Source organism: Mustelus asterias, unplaced genomic scaffold (genome assembly GCF_964213995.1).
Source record: "Mustelus asterias unplaced genomic scaffold, sMusAst1.hap1.1 HAP1_SCAFFOLD_257, whole genome shotgun sequence".
In the NCBI taxonomy this organism is placed as follows: domain Eukaryota; kingdom Metazoa; phylum Chordata; class Chondrichthyes; order Carcharhiniformes; family Triakidae; genus Mustelus; species Mustelus asterias.
Genome location: NW_027590224.1, coordinates 179,712 through 198,959, shown reverse-complemented (window position 1 = coordinate 198,959; position 19,248 = coordinate 179,712). Strand labels below are relative to the sequence as shown.

At 47.5% G+C, this 19,248-nt stretch overlaps 2 protein-coding genes across 3 annotated transcripts in view; one reads left to right on the top strand and one right to left on the bottom strand.

Moving 5' to 3' along the window:
• The window catches only part of LOC144485977 (uncharacterized), a 158,770-nt gene extending 151,291 nt beyond the window's left edge, over positions 1–7,479 (bottom strand). For both annotated transcript variants that reach the window (XR_013496206.1, XR_013496207.1), the window contains exon 1: positions 7,400–7,479. The gene's annotated coding sequence lies outside the window, so the exon portion shown is untranslated. The remainder of the gene's footprint in view (positions 1–7,399) is intronic.
• Positions 7,480–11,884: 4,405 nt separating this feature from the next.
• The window catches only part of LOC144485969 (uncharacterized), a 186,157-nt gene continuing 178,793 nt past the window's right edge, over positions 11,885–19,248 (top strand). The window contains exon 1 of the mRNA XM_078204045.1: positions 11,885–12,019. The gene's annotated coding sequence lies outside the window, so the exon portion shown is untranslated. The remainder of the gene's footprint in view (positions 12,020–19,248) is intronic.

Genomic DNA, 19,248 nt, shown 5'->3' with positions numbered 1-19,248 from the left:
TCCTGGATGGTGTCAAGCTTCTTGAGTGTTGTTGGAGCTGCACCCATCCAGGCAAGTGGAGAGTATTCCATCACACTCCTGACTTGTGTCCTTGTACATAGTGTCTATCAGGCTTGGGGAGTCAGGAGTCATAAGGTAAGTTACTCTCCACAGGATTCCCAGCCTCTGACCTGCTCTGGGAGCCACTGTGTTTATATGGCTGGGTCCAGTTCAGTTTCTGGTCATTGGTAACCCCCAGGATGTTGATAGTGAGAGATTCAGCAATGGTGATGCCATTGAATGTCAAGGGGCAATGGTTAGATTATCTCTTGTTGGTGGTGGTCGTTGCCTGGCATTGGTATGTCACAATTGTTACTTGTCATTTGCCCGCCCGAGCCTGGATACTGTCCACGTTTCGCTGCATTTGAACATGGAATGCTTCAGTGTCTGAGGAGTCACGAATAGTGCTGAATATTGTGCAGTCATCAGCAAACATCCCCACTTTGTCATTATGACGTGCTTTGAAAGGTTAGTTGTTAGCACACATCGGCCCATATACTCTTCAATCATGTCCCCCCGCCCGCCGCCGCCCCTATATGCAAATTCCCCTGTCCCTGACAGAATGCATTTGGGAGCCAGCATTGGGAGGGACTGAAACTGCTTCCAGCATCACGGCTCCCCTGTGGTTCAGTGGATAGCTCTGAGTCTGAAGGTCCTGGGTTCACAGAGTCACAGTAAGAACATAGAACATAGAAGAACATAGAACAGTACAGCACAGAACAGGCCCTTCGGCCCACGATGTTGTGCCGAGCTTTATCTGAAACCAAGATCAAGCTATCCCACTCCCTATCATCCTGGTGTGCTCCATGTGCCTATCCAATAACCGCTTAAATGTTCCTAAAGTGTCTGACTCCACTATCACTGCAGGCAGTCCATTCCACACCCCAACCACTCTCTACGTAAAGAACCTACCTCTGATATCCTTCCTGTATCTCCCACCACGAACCCTATAGTTATGCCCCCTTGTAATAGCTCCATCCACCCGAGGAAATAGTCTTTGAACGTTCTCTCTATCTATCCCCTTCATCATTTTATAAACCTCTATTAAGTCTCCCCTCAGCCTCCTCCGCTCCAGAGAGAACAGCCCTAGCTCCCTCATCCTTTCCTCATAAGACCTACCCTCCAAACCAGGCAGCATTCTGGTAAATCTCCTCTGCACTCTTTCCAGCACTTCCACATCCTTCTTATAGTGAAGTGACCAGAACTGCACACAATATTCCAAATGTGGTCTCACCAAGGTCCTGTACAGTTGCAGCATAACCCCACGGCTCTTAAACTCCAACCCCCTGTTAATAAAAGCTAACACACTATAGGCCTTCTTCACAGCTCTATCCACTTGAGTGGCAACCTTTAGAGATATGGACCCCAAGATCTCTCTGTTCCTCCACAGTCTTCAGAACCCTACCTTTGACCCTGTAATCCACATTTAAATTAGTCCTACCAAAATGAATCACCTCACATGTATCAGGGTTAAACTCCATTTGCCATTTTTCAGCCCAGCTTTGCATTCTATCTATGTCTCTTTGCAGCCTACAACAGCCCTCCACCTCATCCACTACTCCACCAATCTTGGTGTCATCAGCAAATTTACTGATCCACCCTTCAGCCCCCTCCTCTAAGTCATTAATAAAAATCACAAAGAGCAGAGGACCAAGCACTGATCCCTGCGGCACTCCGCTAGCAACCTGCCTCCAATCCGAAAATTTTCCATCCACCACCACACTCTGTCTTCGATCAGACAGCCAGTTACCTATCCAATCGGCCAACTTTCCCCCTATCCCACACCTCCTCACTTTCATCATAAGCCGACCATGGGGGACCTTATCAAACGCCTTACTAAAATCCATGTATATGACATCAACTGCCCTACCTTCATCAACACACTTAGTTACCTCCTCAAAAAATTCTATCAAATTTGTGAGGCACTACTTGCCCTTCACGAATTCGTGCTGACCATCCCGGATTAATCCGCATCTTTCTAAATGGTCGTAAATCCCATCTCTAAGGACCTTTTCCATCAATTTACCAACCACCGAAGTAAGACTAACCGGTCTATAATTACCAGGGTCATTTCTATTCCCTTTCTTAAACAGAGGAACAACATTCGCCATTCTCCAGTCCTCTGGCACCATCCCTGTGGACAGCGAGGACCCAAAGATCAAAGCCAAAGGCTCTGCAATCTCATCCCTTGCCTCCCAAAGAATCCTAGGATACATTTCATCAGGTCCAGAGGACTTATCGACCTTCAGTTTATTCAAAACTGCCAGGACATCCTCCCTCCGAGCATCTATTTCCTCCAACCTATTAGCCTGCAACACCTTCTCTTCCTCAAAAACATGGCCCCTCTCCTTGGTGAACACTGAAGAAAAGTATTCATTCATCACCTCGCCTATCTCTACTGACTCCATACACAAGTTCCCACTGCTGTCCTTGACCGGCCCTAACCTCACCCTGGTCATTCTTTTATTCCTCACATAAGAGTAAAAAGCCTTGGGGTTTTCCTTGATCCGACCCGCCAAGGACTCTCGTGTCCCCTCCTAGCTCTCCTAAGCCCCTTTTTCAGCTCATTCCTTGCTAACTTGTAACCCTCAATCGAGCCATCTGAACCTTGTTTCCTCATCCCTACATAAGCTTCCCTCTTCCTTTTCACAAGACATTCCACCTCTTTCGTGAACCATGGTTCCCTCACTTGGCCATTTCCTCCCTGCCTGACAGGGACATACCAATCAAGGACATCCAGTATTTGTTCTTTGAAAAAGTTCCACTTTTCATTAGTTCCTTTCTCTGACAGTTTCTGTTCCCAACTTATGCCCCCTAATTCTTGCCTAATCGCATCATAATTACCTCTCCCCCAATTGTAAATCTTGCCCTGCCATACGGCCCTGTCCCTCTCCATTGCAATAACAAAAGACACTGAATTGTGGTCACTATCTCCAAAGTGCTCTCCCACAACCAAATCTAACACTTGGCCCGGTTCATTTCCCAGTACCAAATCCAATGTGGCCTCACCTCTTGTCGGCCTATCCACATATTGCGTCAGGAAACCCTCCTGCACACACTGCACAAAAACTGCCCCATCCGAACTATTTGACCTACAAAGGTTCCAATCAATATTTGGAAAGTTAAAGTCCCCCATGACAACTACCCTGTGACCCCCACACATATCCATAATCTGCTTCGCAATTTCTTCCTCCACATCTCTATTACTATTTGGGGGCCTATAGTAAACTCCTAGCAACGTGACCGCTCCTTTCCTGTTTCTAACCTCAGCCCATATTACCTCAGTGTGCAGATCCCCCTCAAAGTGCCTTTCCGCAGCCATTAAACTATCCTTGATTAACAATGCCTCTCCTCCACCTCTTTTACCAGCTTCCCTACACTTAGTGAAACATCTATACCCCGGAACATCCAACAACCATTCCTGTCCTTGTTCTACCCACACCTCCGTAATGGCAACAACATCGTAGTCCCAAGTACCAATCCACGCCCCAAGTTCATCTACCTTGTTCCGGATGCTCCTTGCATTGAAGTAGACACACTTCAACCCACCTTCCTGTCGACCGGTACCCACCCTTGACCCTGATACCTTCCCCAATACCTCACCACCCTCACTGACTTCTGGACTACAAAGAGTTTTAACAACACCAGGTTAAAGTCCAACAGGTTTATTTGGTAGTAAATACCATTAGCTTTCGGAGCGCTGCTCCTTCGTCAGATGGAGTGGAAATGTGCTCTCAAACAGGGCACAGAGACACAAAATCAAGTTACAGAATACTGATTAGAATGCGAATCCCTACAACCAGCCAGATCTTAAAGATACAGACAACGTGGGTGGAGGGAGCATTAAGCACAGGTTAAAGAGATCTGTATTGTCTCCAGACAGTCCTGTCTGCACTGTCAGAGGGTCAGTATTGAGGGAGTGCCGCACTCTCAGTGGGTCAGTAATGAGAGAGTGCTGCACTGTCAGAGGGTCAGTGCTGAGGGAGTGCCGCACTGTCAGAGGGTCAGTATTGAGGGAGTGCCGCACTCTCAGTGGGTCAGTACTGAGAGAGTGCTGCACTGTCAGAGGGTCAGTACTGAGGGAGTGCTGCACTGTCAGAGGGTCAATACTGAGGGAGTGCCGCACTGTCAGTGGGTCAGTACTGAGAGAGTGCTGCACTGTCAGAGGGTCAGTACTGAGGGAGTGCTGCACTGTCAGAGGGTCAATACTGAAGGAGTGCCGCACTGTCAGAGGGTCAGTACTGAGGGAGTGCCGCACTGTCAGAGGGTCAGTACTGAGGGAGTGCCGCACTGTCAGAGGGTCAGTACTGAGGGAGTGCCGCACTGTCAGAGGGTCAGTACTGAGGGAGTGCCGCACTGTCAGAGGGTCAGTACTGAGGGAGTGCCGCACTGTCAGAGGGTCAGTACTGAGGGAGTGCCGCACTGTCAGAGGGTCAGTACTGAGGGAGTGCCGCACTGTCAGAGGGTCAGTACTGAGGGAGGGCCGCACTGTCAGAGGGTCAGTACTGAGGGAGTGCCGCACTGTCAGAGGGTCAGTACTGAGGGAGTGCCGCACTGTCAGAGGGTCAGTACTGAGGGAGTGCCGCACTGTCAGAGGGTCAGTACTGAGGGAGTGCCGCACTGTCAGAGGGTCAGTACTGAGGGAGTGCCGCACTGTCAGAGGGTCAGTACTGAGGGAGTGCCGCACTGTCACAGGGTCAGTACTGAGGGAGTGCCGCACTGTCAGAGGGTCAGTACTGAGGGAGTGCCGCACTGTCAGAGGGTCAGTACTGAGGGAGTGCCACACTGTCAGAGGGTCAGTACCATGGGAGTGCCGCACTGATCAAATCAAATCAATTCAGAGCTGTACTTATTTCCCCACCACCTTTTCCTTCCAGCCTCTCTTTCCTAAAAGTCAAATAATCCTGGATATTGATTTCCCAACTTTGATCTCCTTGCAACCATGTCTCAGTAATGTCTATCAGATCATACCTATTTAACTCTATTTATGCTTTGGCTGCAAGAGCAGGTCAGAGGCTAGGGATACTGCGGCGAGTAACCACCTCCTGACCCCCCAAAGCCTGTCCACCATCTACAAGGGCACAAGTCAGGAGTGTGATGGAATACTCTCCACTTGCCTGGATGGGTGCAGCTCCAACAACACTCAAGAAGCTTGACACCATCCAGGACAAAGCAGCCCGCTTGATTGGCACCACATCTACAAACATTCACTCCCTCCACCACCGACGCTCAGTAGCAGCAGTGCGTACTATCTACAAGATGCATTGCAGCAATTCACCAAAGATCCTTAGACAGCACCTTCCAACCCACGACCACTTCCATCTTGGAAGACAAGGGCAGCAGATACATGGAAACACCACCACCTGCAAGTTCCCCTCCAAACCACTCACCGTCCTGACTTGGAAATATCAGAGAATCATAGAATCCCTACAGTATAGAAAGAGGACAGTTGGCCCATCGAGTCTGCACCGACCACAATCCCACCCAGGCCCTACCCCCATATCCCTACATATTTACCCACTAATCCCTCTAACCTACGCATCTCAGGACACTAAGGGCAATTTTTAGCATGGCCAATCAACCTAACCCGCACATCTTTGGACTGTGGGAGGAAACCGGAGCACCCGGAGGAAACCCACGCAAACACGAGGAGAATGTGCAAACTCCACCGAGACAGTGACCCAAGCCGGGAATCGAACCCAGGTCCCTGGAGCTGTGAAGCAGCAGTGCTAACCACTGTGCTACCGTGCCGCCCATTCCTATATTGCCATTCCTTCGCAGTCGCTGGGTTAAAATCCTGGAATTCCCTCATTGTGGGTCAACCCACAGCACGTGGACTGCAGCGATTCAAGAAGGCAGCTCACCACCACTTTCTCAACGGCAACTGGGGATGGGCAATAAATGCTGGCCAGCCAGCGATGCCCATGTCCCACGAATGAATTTTTAAAAAGTTCATTTATCTTGTTTTTTTTATGTTAGGTGCATTAAGATACAGAACTCTTACTTTTGTTTTTATGACTAAGCCCATCTCTAGGGACAATAGAGTTAGCTTGTTTTTTGTCTTTTATTCCATTGTATTCCTCCCTTGCTTTCACTTTTTTACCCAGTTTCCATCTTCTCTAACTCCCTGCTCAGATACCCACCCCTTACCATACTGGTAAAGCCTCCCCAACAACACTAACAAACACCCCTGCAACGATATTGGTCCTGTTCCTATTGGGATGTAATCCATCCAGTTTGTACGGTCCCACTTTCCCCAGAACTTGTCCCAATGCCTCAAGAATCTGAAACCCATCCTCCTACTTCACCCCTCTGCTCTCGCTAGCACGTGGCACTGGGGTAATCCTGAGACTACTACCTTAGAGATCCTGCTTCTTAATTTATCACCTAACTCCCTATATTCAGCTTTCAGTGCCCCATCCTTTTTTTAATGTATGTCATTGGTACCAATGAGTACCACCACCATTGGCTCTTCACCCTCCCTCTCCAAGGTGTCTTGTAGCTGCTCTGTGACAGCCTAGCATTAGAGAGTCAACATAACCTCCTGATATCACTTCTGTTCCCCTTACAGTTGAATCCCCTATCACTATAACCCTAGCCCTCTTTTTTCCTCCCCGTCTGTGCAGTTGGGCCACTCATGGTGTCATGGACTTGGCTTTCACTGCATTCCCCTGAGCAGTCATTATCCCCAAAGCAACATATCTATTTGAGAGGGGTATGGCCCCAGGGGACTCCTGCACTACCTGCCTGTCTCTATTCTGCCTCGCAGTCACCCATTCCCTTTCTGCTTGTGCAGATTTAGTCTGGGATGTAACCACTTCTCTAAACATGCTATCCATGAAAATCTTACAGATGATCCAGACTGACTCCTTCTGCCACTTCAAGTCTAATATAAGATTTCCAGTAGCTGCAACTGGAGCCACTGGAGCACACATGTTCATCCTGGACAGTGGAATCATAAAGAATCATCGAATGGTTACAGCATTTAGCCCATCATGCGTGTTGGCTCTTTGTAAGGGCAACTCGCCGCATATCGAATCCCCAGCCTTTTCGTCACACTCTGACATACTTTAAACAGTTAAATTTTGAATCAATTTAAAAGCAATGCCATGAAAGTACAATCTCTAATATGTTTCAGATCTCATACCAGCTACTGCTTACTGAATGTAGCACCTTATGATTCCAGTGTCCAGATTGAGTAAGGCATATTTCCAGACAGGCAGACTTGGTTATTCGAGAGCGACATTGTAATCTTAAATACAGGTACAATCACAAAGCATATTCAAAAACAGAAACAGGCCCAACTGGACAGGCCACTATTTGTGCTACATAAGTCGTCACCCCACCCTCTTCATCTTACCCCATCACAATATCCTTCTATTCCTTTTTCTCTCAGGTGTTTACACAGCGAGTTGTTGTGATCTGGAAGGCGCTACCTGAAAGGGTTGGAAGCAGATTCAAGAGGAATTTTCAAACAAGAGAATTGTAGAAATACTAGAAGGGGACAATAATAACAAGTGGGGAAAAAAGTAAGGTTGTGGAGGGGTGGAGGGGGTGGGGCTGGGGTTAGACTGGGATTTATTTGATATCTCTTTCAAGGAACCACCACAGGAAGGATGGGTCTCCTTCACAGATTTACCATTCTAAAATTTCCTTTAAGCTAAAAATAACAAGACTACAGCAAACACGAAGATTATTAAGAGCTTCACGCTCAGCTCAGGGCAAGCCTCAACATGTTGTTACACTTATCAGAACAATAGACTGAGGTTTTATTGACATAGAGAGGTTACGTAGTGAAACTATATTTTATTTTCTGTTTACAAAATTTCATGAGGGAATAAATGATTTAATCGCCAAGAGAATATTTCCCACATCTGCTTAAACAGAGGCAGAGAAAAGTCATGTTTTCGAAAGCATTGTACTCTCTCACTCAAGTCTCTCAATGGTCTTAAATCGCAAGATAGGTTAACATTTTGCAACTCACATCTTCCTCTGAATTCTGCATCATTTCAGCAAACAATTATGTGGGTTTTATCAAGGTGAACAAAGTATCTCCTGAGCAGGAGTTTCAGTCCCATGTGATTAGAGTGCTGCCACTCCAACATTGGAGCACACTCCCAGCCCGAAACCGGAATGTCAGCTTCATATTTAAGCTCAATTGCCAGAGTGAAACTTGAACCCACAGTTGCAAGACTGAGGAACCGCAGTATGTGCTGCACTGTCAGAGGGTCAGTACTGAGGGAGTGCTGCACTGTCAGAGGGTCAGTACTGAGGGAGAGCTGCACTGCCAGAGGGTCAGTACTGAGAGAGTGCTGCACTATCAGAGGCTCAATACTGAGGGAGAGCTGCACTATCAGAGGGTCAGAACTGAGGGAGAGCTGCACTGCCAGAGGGTCAGTACTGAGAGAGTGCTGCACTGTCAGAGGCTCAATACTGAGGGAGAGCTGCACTATCAGAGGGTCAGTACTGAGGGAGTGCTGCACTGTCAGAGGGTCAGTGCTGAGGGAGTGCTGCACTGTCAGAGGGTCAGTACTGAGGGAGAGCTGCACTGCCAGAGGGTCAGTACTGAGAGAGTGCAACACTGTCAGAGGCTCAATACTGAGGGAGTGCTGCACTGTCAGAGGGTCAGTACTGAGGGAGTGCCGCACTGTCAGAGGGTCAGTACTGAGGGAGTGCCGCACTGTCAGAGGGTCAGTACTGAGGGAGTGCCGCACTGCCAGAGGGTCAGTACTGAGAGAGTGCAACACTGTCAGAGGCTCAATACTGAGGGAGTACCACACTGTCAGAGGGTCAGTACCGAGGGAGTGCTGCACTGTCAGAGGGTCAGTACTGAGGGAGTGCCGCACTGTCAGAGGGTCAGTACTGAGGGAGTGCCGCACTGCCAGAGGGTCAGTACTGAGAGAGTGCAACACTGTCAGAGGCTCAATACTGAGGGAGTACCACACTGTCAGAGGGTCAGTACCGAGGGAGTGCTGCACTGTCAGAGGGTCAGTACTGAGGGAGAGCTGCACTGCCAGAGGGTCAGTACTGAGAGAGTGCTGCACTATCAGAGGCTCAATACTGAGGGAGAGCTGCACTATCAGAGGGTCAGAACTGAGGGAGAGCTGCACTGCCAGAGGGTCAGTACTGAGAGAGTGCTGCACTGTCAGAGGCTCAATACTGAGGGAGAGCTGCACTATCAGAGGGTCAGTACTGAGGGAGTGCTGCACTGTCAGAGGGTCAGTGCTGAGGGAGTGCTGCACTGTCAGAGGGTCAGTACTGAGGGAGAGCTGCACTGCCAGAGGGTCAGTACTGAGAGAGTGCAACACTGTCAGAGGCTCAATACTGAGGGAGTGCTGCACTGTCAGAGGGTCAGTACTGAGGGAGTGCCGCACTGTCAGAGGGTCAGTACTGAGGGAGTGCCGCACTGTCAGAGGGTCAGTACTGAGGGAGTGCCGCACTGCCAGAGGGTCAGTACTGAGAGAGTGCAACACTGTCAGAGGCTCAATACTGAGGGAGTACCACACTGTCAGAGGGTCAGTACCGAGGGAGTGCTGCACTGTCAGAGGGTCAGTACTGAGGGAGTGCCGCACTGTCAGAGGGTCAGTACTGAGGGAGTGCCGCACTGCCAGAGGGTCAGTACTGAGAGAGTGCAACACTGTCAGAGGCTCAATACTGAGGGAGTACCACACTGTCAGAGGGTCAGTACCGAGGGAGTGCTGCACTGTCAGAGGGTCAGTACTGAGGGAGTGCCGCACTGTCAGAGGGTCAGTAATGAGGGAGTGCCGCACTGTCAGAGGGTCAGTACTGAGGGAGTGCCGCACTGTCAGAGGGTCAGTACTGAGGGAGTGCCGCACTGTCAGAGGGTCAGTACTGAGGGAGTGCCGCACTGTCAGAGGGTCAGTACTGAGGGAGTGCCGCACTGTCAGAGGCTTAATACTGAGGGAGTGCCGCACTGTCAGAGGGTCAGTACTGAGGGAGTGCTGCGCTGTCAGAGGGTCAGTACTGAGGGAGCGCTGCACTGTCAGAGGGGCGGTGCTGAGGGAGCGCTGAACTGTCAGAGGGTCAGCACTGAGGGAGTGCCGCACTGTCAGAGGCTCTGTACTGAGGGAGTGCTGCACTGTCAGAGGTTCAGTACTGAGGGAGTGCTGCACTATCAGAGGGTCAGTACTGAGAGAGTGCCACACAGTCAGAGGGTCAGTACTGAGAGAGCGCCGCACTGTCAGAGGGTTGATACTGAGAGAGTGCTGCAATGTCAGAGGGTCAGTACCGAGGGAGTGCTGCACTGTCAGAGGGTCAGTACTGAGAGAGTGCTGCACTGTCAGAGGGTCAGTACTGAGGGAGTGCTGCACTGTCAGAGGGTCAGTACTGAGGGAGTGCCGCACTGTCAGAGGGTCAGTGCTGAGGGAGTACCGCACTGTCAGAGGGTCAGTACTGAGGGAGTGCCGCACTGTCAAAGGGTCAGTACTGAGGGAGCATTGCACTTTCTGTTGTAGTTGCCATTTCTAGGGTGAGGCTTTGACCCCCAGTTCCTGTCAGCCCTGAAGGTGTAACAGATCCCACAGTTACTATTGGAAAAAAGAACGGGTGCAGTGGAGGGTGTGGAAGTGTTTTCTATGTTTCCCTGGTGCCAAAAAGTATTCATCAGCCAACATCAGTTAAAAAAAAGGCTGATCTGGCTCATTATCTCATTGCTGTTTGTGGGATCTTGCTGTGCACGAATTGGCTGCCGCAATTGCTGCATTTCAACAGTGACTACCCTTTGCAAGTACTCACTGGCTGTGAAAGGGTTTGAGACGTCCTGGCACTGTGAAAGGTTTTGTATAAATGCTCCCCAATTATCCCTCTGGGAAAATGGGAATGCTGTGGAGATACTGAAGGAACATTGTTAGGAAATGGGAGTAAAGCAGCCTGACACTTGAAATAACTCCTCAGAGGTCAGTGTGTCAGTCGCCCTGACACTTGTCAATATATACACAGGTGAGGCTCCCTGATTGGGCAGGCAATTATCACCTCAATCAGGGAGCTCGTACTCCAAGGGGCCAACCTCATGGAGCTCATCAAGGTCATTCCAACACTTGAAATGAAGAATGTGATGCCTTTCACCACATCAGGCCCTTTCAAATGCAGCACTCCACCTTGAATTGTGGCCCAACATTGGGCATCATGGCCGAAAATCCCTGCATGCAGGAATCCCGCGGGGTGGCACGGTGGCACAGTGGTTAGCACTGCTGCTTCACAGCACCAGGGACCCGGTTCGATTCCCGGCTTGGGTCACTGTCTGCGTGGAGTTTGCATGTTCTCCTCGTGTCCGCGTGGGTTTCCTCCGGGTGCTCCCGTTTCCTCCCACAGTCTGAAAGACGTGCTGGTTAGGTGCATTGACCCGAACAGGGGCCGGACTGTGGCGACTAGGGGAATTTCACAGTAACTTCATTGCTCTGTTAATGTAAGCCTTACTTTGTGACTGATAAATAAATACCATTAAAATAAATGACCAACTTGTCATGTGTTTCTTTTGTTTTTAGTGAAGGTGGTTGAGTGATGAGTATTGGTCCCAGGGCCTAGATACCCCCCTCTCAGCATCCTTTCCCCCTGAATAATTCTCCACCCAAAGTTCCTCATACCCCTTTTGGCTGCTATTAATCTGACTTTGTTTGACAATTGTTGGTAACATGCTGACTTTGACTCCGTGAGAAAGTTAGTCCAGCTGAATGAACGAAGAATCTCTCACAGATTCCCATGTACGTGCGATCCAGGAGGTTCTGGAAAGCTACCCTGTTGTTTGTTTACTCAAATTGTATCTGTCATCTGATTGATAGTTGTTAGTCATGCAGAGGGAGTTAACAAGGAAATGCTCACCTTTCAGACGGATTGAGTTCCTTGACAGAACTGGTGGTGTTTCAGGAAAAGTTCCAGCGAGTCTCAAAAACTCACCTGTGAATTTTAAATTCTCCAGCTGAAATATTTTACAGAGAAGTGGGATGAAGCGCGCCTACTCGAGGTAGGTTATTTATTCGATTATGGATCATATTGATGAATAGATTTCCATGCCAGTATTCCCAATTTCACATTCCAGCATATTTTGTGTTAAAATTATTAATGGTTTCTAGCAGAAAAATGACTATTCAGCCATCGCATTTGGCCCACCGCAAAATATTCACCTACAGAAGCATTTAGTTAATTTTCTACATATCAAAAGCTACCTTAAATGCTAAATCGCCTCTGCACCCTTTCAATCTTTTCCACATTCTTCCTGTAATGAGGCAAAATATTCACCTACAGAAGCACTGAGTTAATTTAGTTAATCAGGAGTGGAAAGTTGTGCGTGGAGTCTGAAGAGATAGGAGAGGCACTAAATGAATATTTTTCATCGGTATTCACACTGGAGAGGGATAGTGTCGTTGAGGGGAGTACTGAGATGCAGGCTGTTGGACTGGATGGGATTGATGTTCATAAGGAGGAGGTGTTAGCAATTCTGGAAAGGGTAAGTCCCCCGGGCCGGATGGGATTTATCCTAGGATTCTCTGGGAGGCTAGAAAGGAGATTGCAGAGCCTTTGGCTTTGATCTTTGTGTCGTCATTGTCTACAGGAATAGTGCCAGAAGACTGGAGGATAGCAAATGTTGTCCCCTTGTTCAAGAAGGGGAGTAGGGACGACCCTGGTAATTATAGACCGGTGAGCCTTACTTCTGTTGTGGGCAAAGCATTGGAAAGGATTATAAGAGATAGGATTTATAATCACCTAGAAAGGAATAATTTGATTAGGGATAGTCAGCACAGGTTTGTGAAGGGTAGGTCGTGCCTCACAAACCTTATTGAGTTCTTTGAGAAGGTGACCAAAGAGGTGCATGAGGATAAAGCGGTTGATGTGGTGTATATGGATTTTAGCAAAGCGTTTGATAAGGTTCCCCGTGGTAAGCTTTTGCAGAAAATACGGACACATGGGATTGAGGGTGATTTAGTGGTTTGGATCAGGAATTGGCTAGCTGTAAAAAACAAAGGGTGGTGGTTGATGGGAAATATTCATCCTGGAGTTCAGTTACTAGTGGTGTACCGCAAGGATCTGTTTTGGGGCCACTGCTGTTTGTCACTTTTATTAATGACTTGGATGAGGGCGTGGAAGGATGGATTAGTAAATTTGCGGATGACACTAAAGTCGGTGGAGTTGTAGACAGTGCGGAGGGAAGTGGCAGGTTACAGAGGGACATAGATAAGCTGCAGAGCTGGGCTGAGAGGTGGCAAATGGAGTTTAATGCGGAAAAGTGTGAGGTGATTCACTTTGGAAGGAGTAACAGGAATACAGAGTACTGGGCTAATGGTAAGATACTTGGTAGTGTGGATGAACAGAGGGATCTGGGTGTCCATGTGCACAGATCCCTGAAAGTTGGCACCCAGGTTGATAGGGTTGTTAAGAAGGCGTACGGTGTGTTAGCTTTTATTGGTAGAGGGATTGAGTTTCGGAGCCAGGAGGTCATGCTGCAACTGTACAAAACTCTGGTGCGGCCGCATTTGGAGTATTGCGTACAGTTCTGGGCGCCGTATTATAGGAAAGATGTGGAAGTGTTGGAAAGGGTGCAGAGGAGATTTACCAGGATGTTGCCTGGTATGGTGGGAAAATCGTATGAGGAAAGGCTGAGGGGCTTGAGGTTGTTTTCGTTAGAGAGAAGAAGGTTAAGAGGTGACTTAATAGAGGCATACAAGATGATCAGAGGATTAGATAGGGTGGATAGTGAGAGCCTTTTTCCTCGGATGGTGTTGGCTAGCACGAGGGGACATAGCTTTAAATTGAGGGGTGAGAGGTATAGGACAGATGTTAGAGGTAGGTTCTTTACTCAGAGAGTAGTAAGGGCGTGGAATGCCCTGCCTGCAGCAGTGGTGGACTCGTCAACGTTGAGAGCGTTCAAGAGTTTATTGGATAAACATATGGATGATATTGGAATAGTGTAGATTAGAGGGGCTTTAGATTGGTTTCACTGGTCGGCGCAACATTGAGGGCCGAAGGGCCTGTACTGCGCTGTAATGTTCTATGTTCTAATAGTGCAATAGTATCTCCATCAGAAGCATAGCATGATGCAGCACAGAAGGAGGCCACTCAGCCCATTGTGCTTGTGTTGGTTTTTTTAAAGAGCTATTCAATTAGTCCCAATCCCCTCCTCTTGCCCCAGCTTTGCAAGTTTCTCTTTTCAAGTTTATATCTAATTATCTTTTGAAATGCTAATTCCCTGTTGAATCTGCTTCCACTGCCCTTTCAGGCAGCGCCTTCCAGATCACAACTCACTGTGTAGAACACAAAATTTTCCCACACACGCACACACACACACACACACACACACACACACAGGTTCTTTTCCCAATTCTCTTCAAGCTGTGTCCCCTCTGGGTACAGAGTCTCCTGTCACTGGAAACACTTTCTCCTCATTCACTCCATCCAAACCCCCCTCGTGATTCTGCACACCTCGATTCAATCTCCCCCTTAACTTTCTCCGCCCCGAGGAGAACGATCCCAGCTTCTCCAATCTCCTCAGTCCACAGGACTCTAAAATCAGCCCCGCAGGTGGAGGAGGTGGTTAAGAAGGTGTATGGTGTGCTGGCCTTTATCAATCGAGGGATTAAGTTTAGGAGTCCGGGGATAATGATGCAGCTATATAAGACCCTCGTCAGACCCCACTTGGAGTACTGTGCTCAGTTCTGGTCGCCTCATTACAGGAGGGATGTGGAAATGATTGAAAGGGTGCAGAGGAGATTTACAAGGATGTTGCCTGGATTGAGTGGCATGCCTGATGAGGATAGGCTGAGGGAGCTCGGTCTTTTCTCCTTGGAGAGACGTAGGATGAGAGGAGACCTAATAGAGGTATATAAGATGTTGAGAGGCATAGATTGGGTGGACTCTCAGAGGCTTTTTCCCAGGGTGGAAATGGCTGCTACGAGAGGACACAGGTTTAAGGTGCTGGGGTGTAGGTACAGGGGAAATGTTAGGGGGAAGTTTTTCACACAGAGGGTGGTGGGTGAGTGGAATCGGCTGCCGTCAGTGGTAATGGAGGCAAACTCAATAGGGTCTTTAAGAGACTCCTGGATGAGTACATGGGACTTAATAGGATGGAGGGTTATAGGTAGGCCTAAAAGGTAGGGATATGTTCGGCACAACTTGTGGGGCCGAAGGGCCTGTTTTGTGCTGTAGTTTTCTATGTTTCTAAATGAAGTCAAATAAAATGAATAAACAAAATAAAGAAATAAATCATTTTGGAAGCATGCAATAACTTTTCAGTTTCTGTTCTAATCTTATATTTTGGGAGGATTTCTTTTTTCTAATAATTCAGTCTATGAAGTGTCTATTTCTTCACATGAGTTACACAGTTTAATCCAACTCCCCACCACATCCTGTACCCTTCAATGTCCCACTCACTCTAATCCCACTCTCTCCTTCACTCCTGTACTCTTTAATACCCCATCTAGTCTATTTTACATTTCTGTTCAGCCCTTGAATATGCCACTTTTGAAGCAACTACCTTATTCCCGTTTATTCATCGTACTTCCACAGCAGCTTGCAGCTGAGAATCCTAGATTTAGTCAACTCCTGTGTGAAAAAACTCATTTTTTTTTCATTCTTATTTTATCTGCTCTTAACATGAAAGTCAACAAGTGTGGGCAGGTCTGTGTGGGTGTATGAGAGAGAGAGAGTGAGAGAGAGAACATTGTCAGAGAAGGGCTGAACCCTGGATGAGGTTATTTGGAGAGACAGGAGAAAGCTGGGATTGTACAGGGAAGGTTTTGGGAAAATTTAATAGATGCTGAATATTGCTGAAGAGAGAGACGATTTGCCAAAGCTTGCTGGGACTTCCAGAAGAATGCCAAATTTCAAGTGCTCACACCAATTTATACAGGAGAAAATAGTGCTTATTTGTAGGCAGGTTTACTCTGGTTGGCTAAGGCATTGCAATGGAGAAAGCAGTGTGCACCTATAGACACGCAAGCGCAAAAGAGTCAAAAAGGTGCAAGGCTTGTACACTAAAATGAAGGCGATAGTCATCGACTTCAGGAAGCAACGTGGAGGACATGCCCCTGTCTACATCAAGAGGGATGAAGTGGAAATGGTCGAGAGCTTCAAGTTTCTAGGTGTCCAGATCACCAATAACCTGTCCTGGTCTCTCCACGCTGATGCTATAGTTAAGAAAGCCCACCAACGCCTCTACTTTCTCAGGAGGCTAAGGAAATTTGGCATGTCCACTACGACTCTCACCAATTTCTACAGATGCACTATAGAAAGTATTCTTTCCGGGTGTATCACAGCTTGGTATGCCTCTGCTCTGACCAAGACTGCAAGAAAATACAAAGGGTTGTGAACGAAGCCTAGTCCATCGTGCAAACCAGCCTCCCATCCATTAACACCGTCTATATTTCCTGCTGCCTCGGAAAAGCAGCCAGCATAATTAAGGACCCCACGCACCCCGGACATTCTCTCTTCCACCTTCTTCCGTCGGGAAAAAGATACTAAAGTCTGAGGTCACGTACCAACCAACTCAAGAACAGTTTCTTCCCTGCTGCCAGCAGACGTTTGAATGGGCCTACCTCATATTAAGTTGATCTTTCTCTACACCCTAGCTGTGACTGTAACATTACATTCTGCACCCTCTCCTTCTCTAAATACAGTATGCTTTGTATAGCGCGCAAGAAATTATACTTTTCATTGTATACTCATAAATGTGACAATAATAAATCAAATCAAAACATATTGCTTTCGTTTTCAGAGAATGGGTCCTGTTTATGAATGTATGTAATTTTCAGCAAGCGACTGAACCACATTCAACTGATTATCTTAAATTGGTTGTTAGTGTAGCTACTAGCACACTGAGGATTAATCAGTCAGTGCTGCCCCCTCTCCAGGACCTCAATTGGTTTTCCAACCATATTTACATGTGTACATGTTGACTCTGATTTTCACCTCCCCTGGATCCCTGTTTGCAAATGTTCCAGGGAAGCAAATACAGTGCGGCCCCGTTATAACGCGATGGTTGGGGTACATAAAAGCGGGGTAGCGAAAAAAGCGCGGTCGCGCTAAATCGGGGTCGCGCTAAATTTGCCAATTATTAGCGGGAAGAAAAGGGTCCAATGATTCATCGTGTTATATCTGAATTCGCGCTAAATCGGGGCGCGTTAAATCGGGGTTCCACTGTATTCTCAAGGATCATGTTCAAGTAGCCATTGTTTCTGGAGTATTCAGAGGCTTTGAAACTGGATAGCATGTTTTTCTCCTGTAGTGTAAATTGTTGTGAGAGTTTGAAATTTGGCATTCTTGCATTTGTCCTGATGAGTGAAAGATGAAAAATTTCTGTAACATGTCTCTCTTCTGAGCAATATTCAAGTTCTATACTATCAAGTAACAGTTTATTCAAGGTGTTCAAAATCATGAGGGGCTTTGGTTAGAGTAAATAAGGAGAAAGTATTTCCAGTGGTAGGAGATTTGGTATCCAGAGGGACGCAAGTGGCTGGAAGTCTCCGATGTTGTTCACCCTGCCACCACTGCCAGCACAAATGGAGAATTTGGCGCCCAGCCAAATCTCCATTCACAGCAGCGGGACCAAAAAATCCCAGCCATGGGTAAGGCCAGAGAATCCCACCCAGTATGAGTATGAGCTCTGAAATGTACTGAGGGTTGAAAGCAAATAATATAGGAACAGAAGGAGGCCATTCAAGGAGCCCCATGGCCTCCTCTTGTGATGTGTCATTCCACATGCCTCAACCTCCTACAGAGAACCAGCAATGGATAAAATGTTGCAGAACCTTTTTCGGCCACTAGAGGAGGCTGCAGGCCGGTTAGTTCGCCCTCTGGTGTCATGAAACTGGTATTGCAGCAGGTTGAAGATTGTTCAGCAGAGAATGGTTACAGCACCCAAGGAGGACACTCGGCCCATCGTGTCTGGACATGTTCCCTGCAAGAACATCGCAGATAGTCCCACTCTTCCTTTCCTGAGGCCTTGCAAATCTTTCCTTTTTAGTTCATGATCCAATTCCCTTTGAATGCCATGACTGAACCAGCCTCTACTAGATCATATTAACTCACTGTCTTCACAAACTTCCTAAAGTGTGATGCCCAGAACTGGACACAGTATTCCAATTGAGTTTGAATCAGTGTTTTATTAAGGTTCACCACCTCCTTGCTTTTGTCGTCTCTGCCTCTCAAGCCCAGGATCCCATCTATCTACTTGAGTAACCACTTTCTTAGCCTGTCCTGCCACCTTCATTTAACATTTTAACATCCAGGTTCCTCTGTTCCTGCACCCTATTCAGAATTGTACTTTTATTTTATACCGTCTTCCCTCAATCTCCCTACCAAAATTTTGATTTGACTTGATTTATTATTGTCACATGTGTTAACATACAGTGAAAAGTGTTGTTTCTTGTGCACTATACAGACAAAGCATACCGTTCATAAAGAAGGAAAGGAGAGAGTGCAGAATGTAGTGTTACAGTCATAACTAGGGTGTAGAGAAAGATCAACTTAATGCGAGTTAGGTCCATTCAAAAGTCTGATGGCAGCAGGGAAGAAGCTGTTCTCGAGTCGGTTGGTACTTGACCTCAGACTTTTGTATGTTTTTCCCGACAGAAGAAGGTGGAAGAGAGACTGTCCGGGGTGTGTGGGGTTCTTAATTATGCTGGCTGCTTTGTCGAGGCAGCGGGAAGTGTAGGCAGAGTCTATGGATGGGAGGCTGGTTTGCCTGATGGACTGGGCTACATTCACAAACTTCACCCCACACTGGAAAAACCTTGTTTCTATTTGTTTCAAATTGTTAAAATGATTGGGTAACCTACCTTAGGAGGAATGTTACAGTCACTGGAAAGGGAACTCACGAGACGGTCGAAGGGAGAAGAAACCTTAGTCTGATGCAGAACATGTTCAAGGGACTGAATGGCCTCCTCCTGTTCCCATGCCCCTCATGGTGAGAAGAAACAGCAGATTTAGAGGTGGTGAAGATCTGGTAAAAATGTTCAAAATTATAAAGTTAGAGATAGAAAAAACATACGGACTCCAGCGGTTCAAGGGGGGAGGCCCAGCACCATACGGTAACTAACTCTGGCCGGGTGAATTCCTGGAGGTTACATCAGTACTGCCTCGTACCAAGTGTCAAGCTCAACCCCATTGGTTGCTTGGTACGTCCATCCTCTGGCCAATCAGACATTTGGAAATTAATGAACAGAAGCATTGAAAGAACCTTATTTTTTCACTGCCTCAGGT